The sequence below is a fragment of the Macaca nemestrina genome, chromosome 19 (genome assembly GCF_043159975.1).
Source record: "Macaca nemestrina isolate mMacNem1 chromosome 19, mMacNem.hap1, whole genome shotgun sequence".
NCBI lineage: Eukaryota > Metazoa > Chordata > Mammalia > Primates > Cercopithecidae > Macaca > Macaca nemestrina.
Window position 1 is genome coordinate 17,991,795 of NC_092143.1, and position 3,822 is coordinate 17,995,616.

The 3,822-nt window shown below is 50.2% G+C and overlaps 1 pseudogene; it reads right to left on the reverse strand.

The window, feature by feature from the left end:
* Positions 1-2,075: 2,075 nt before the first annotated feature.
* LOC105477011 (actin, cytoplasmic 1 pseudogene) lies at positions 2,076-3,197 on the reverse strand (annotated as a pseudogene).
* Between the last annotated feature and the right edge of the window lie 625 nt (positions 3,198-3,822).

The window sequence follows — 3,822 nt, forward strand, 5'->3', positions numbered from 1 at the left end:
TCAGAGGGTAACAGGATCAGGGAACATTAGGAATAGATGAGACCTGGGTGATCACAGAACACAGCCTGCCCATCACGGGGGTGAGCTAATCAGCTGAGAGCTGGTCCGCAGGAGGGCTGGATCTGTTAGTGGTGACAGAGTTACCCCGTTACTGGCAGTGTATCCATACGGGTCTGTAGCTACTTCAGTCCTTGCCTCCTCAGAAGAAGTAATTAAATGGAGGGCCATAAAGCAGAAAAAGAGACAGAGGCAAGTTTCAGAGCAGGAGTGGAAGTTTATTAAAAAGGCTTTAGAACAGAAAAGAAAGGAAAGAACCCTTGGAAGAGACCCAAGTGGGCGCCTGAAGGTCAAAGGGAGAAAAAGAGCCCCTTTAACCTTGATCCTGGGACTTCACAGGCTCGCCTCTTTCCCATGATTCTTTCCCTAGGGCGCGCTTTCCACATGCGCAGTGCTTTCCTTACCCTTTGGAATTGAGCACGTGCAGTGTGTTCAGGGAGTTACATGCCTGCCCATCTGAGGCTTTTTCCTTTCTCTGGTGGCGTGTGTCCCCCAACATCATAGCCATTTTGTCACTTAATGTGCATGCAGAAGAAGCTGCTTCTGCCTGAGGTCTGCATTCAATTAACACTTTTTTTTTTTGAGACGGAGTCTCCCTCTGTCGCCAGGCTGGAGTGCATCGGTGCGATCTCAGCTCACTGCAACCTCCATCTCCCGGTTCAAGCGATTCTCCTGCCTCAGCCTCCTGAGTAGCTGGGATTACAGGTACATGCCACCATGCCCATCTAATTTTTGTATTTTTAGCAGACACGGGGTTTCATCATGTTGGCCACGATGGTCTCGATCTCTTGGCCTTGTGATCTGCCCACCTCAGGAGAGCATTAGATTGAAGATCTAAAGGTTCCTGGTTCCATCCTGGGTTTTGGCAATTCACACTTTAAATGTTAACAGGTGTGGACCATCCAGAGCCCATCTCTCCCTGGCTGCCCAGTTGTCATTGTTAGAGCAGCAGCGTGGCAACTGCTGAGCCATCACTTGACATTCCTAGTGGGTTGCGGGAGAGCCCTGTCCTGCCTGGCTCATCCTGTCTAACTACCTAGAACAGGCCGAGACCCAGACCGTGTAATGGGCACCTCCCCGGGGGCTCCTACACAGTGTCCTACCCTGCATATGGCCCTTTCCCAGGCAGCTTCCTAGGTCTCTTCTGATTTAGGAATGGACCATCCTTCTGGGGCGACTGAATTTCCACAGAGCATCCTGGGAAATGTGGCACCCAGGGAACGAGTTAACCTCTATTTTGAATATATTCCAAAAATCACTGTAGTTGATCAAAATATGGTTCTGGAATCATGAAGATAAAGTATAAGTGTGGTGCATGTCATGGGAATACAAAATGGTACTTCTTAGAACCCGTTTTATTTTATTATTTTATTTTTATTTATTGTTTTAAGGTGTGCACTTTTATTCAGCTGGTCTCAAGTCAGTGTACAGGTAAACCCTGGCTGCCTCCACCCACTCCCAGGGAGACTAAAAACCTTCATACATCTCAAGTTGGGGGATAAAAAAGGGGCACCATGAAGGCTGATCATTCAAAATAAAACAAAATTAAAAAGTATGAAGGCAAAGACTAAAAAATTTTTGCATTACATAATTTACATGAAGCAATGCTATCACCTCCCACGTAGACTCGGGAGAGGACTGGGCCATTCTCCTTAAAAAGAAGCAGGGTGGCTTTTAGGAGGGCAAGGGACTTCCTGTAACAATGCATCTCACGATATTTGGAATGATTATTTAAAAAAAAAAAAAAAGAACAATGTACAATCAAAGTCTTGGCCACATTGTAGAACTTTGGGAGATGCTCACTCCAACCAACTGCTGTCACCTTCACCGTTCCAGTTTTTAAATCCTGAGTCAAGCCAAAAAAAAAAAAAAAAAAAAAAAAAAAAACCACACACACACACACACACACACACACACACACACAAAATGAAACAAATAAAGCCATGCCAATTTCATCTTGTTTTCTGGTCAAGTTAGGTTTTGTCAAGAGGGTGTAATGCAACTAAGTAACAGTCTGCCTAGAAGCATTTGCAGTAGACAATGGAGGGGCTGGACTTGTCATACTCCTGCTTGCGGATCCACATCTGCTGGGAGGTGACAGCGAGGCCAGGGTGGAGCTGCCAAACCACATGGGGTAAATGCGCTGGGAAGGAGCAATGATCTTGATCTTCATCGTGCTTGGAGCCAGGCCAGTGATCTCCTTCTGCATCCTGTCGGTGATGCCAGGGTACATGGTGGTGCCACCAGACAGCACTGTGTTGACGTACTGGTCTTTGCAGATGCCCATGTCATACTTCCTGATGGAGTTGAAGGTAGTTTTGTGGATGCCACAGGATTCCATGCCCAGGAAGGAAAGCTGGAAGAGCCCCTCAGGGCAGTGGAACTGCTCGTTGCAGATGATCTGGCCACCGGCCAGCTCCTAGCTCTTCTCCAGGGAGAAGTTGGAGGCCCCCATGGCCATCTCTTGCTCAAAATCCAGGGCGATATAGCACAGCTTCTTCTTGATGTCACACATGATTTCCCACTTGGCCATGGTGGTGAAGCTGTAGCTGCTCTCGGTGAGGATCTTCATGAGGTGGTCAGTCAGGTCTGGGCCAGCCAGGTCCAGAGGCAGGATGGTGTGGGGGAGGGCATACCCCTTGTAGATGGACACAGTGTAGGTGACCCCATCACCAGAGTCCATCATGATGCCAGTGGTACGGCCAGAGGCGTACAGGGACAGCAAGGCCTGGATGGCCATGTACATGGCTGGGGTGTTGAAGGTCTGAAACATGATCTGGTTCACCTTCTTGTGGTTGGCCTTGGGGTTCAGGGAGGCCTCGGTCAGCAGCAGGGGGTGCTCCTCAGGAGCCACATGCAGCTCATTGTAGAAGGTGTGGTGCCAAATCTTCTCCATGTCCTCCCAGTTGGTGACGATGCCATGCTCGATGGGGTACTTTAGGGTCAGAATGCCTCTCTTGCTCTGGGCCCTCATTGCCCACATAGGAGTCCTTCTGACCCATGTCCACCATCACGCCCTGGTGGCTGGGGCACCCCATGATGGAGAGGAAGACGGCCTGGAGAGCATCGTCGCCTGTGAAGCCAGCCTTGCACGTGCCAGAGCCATTATCGATGATGAGGGCGACGGTATCATCATCCATGGTGAGCTGGCAGCAGGTGTGGATGGGCGGCGGAGTGGCAAGGGGCAAGGCTCTGTGCTTGCCGGGCAGATGCGGTCTCGGCGATGTAGAGCCCATTTTAGCTGGTAGCAACAATTCAGCCAGGTTCTGTGCCTCTGTTTAGCACCTTCTGTTTATGAGATAGGTAGTAGAGCCTACCAGGCAGTCACAAGACTTCAATCTACCCGGGTCAGCAGACCCTTTCTGTGACATGGTATGAAGTATTAATATACTGCCTTTCTTCAAAACCTGCATCTGGAGGACTCAGTGCCCTCTCTTCCAACTCAGAGACCACCTTCCTCTATGTGCGTTTTATCCTCTGCAGGTTGAATGACTCCCATGGCATCCTGTGCAGAGATTCCTCAGCTCAGCAGTGCCTCTGAGTGGTTCTTAGAGAGGACTAGGAACCAAGAGGCAAATGCACGAGGCACAAGTGGGCTTTGTCCCAGAGAAGGTGGAGAGAACGGGCTGCTGGTGTCAGACGCTGGGATCAGATGCTCTGCCTGGCCACCTTCTCAGCCTGCTCCTGTGGATCACACCATTCCCCATCTTCCCAAATGCCAGCCCTGCCAGCTGGGAAGCCCAGGGGACCAGGTGATTGCTGTGC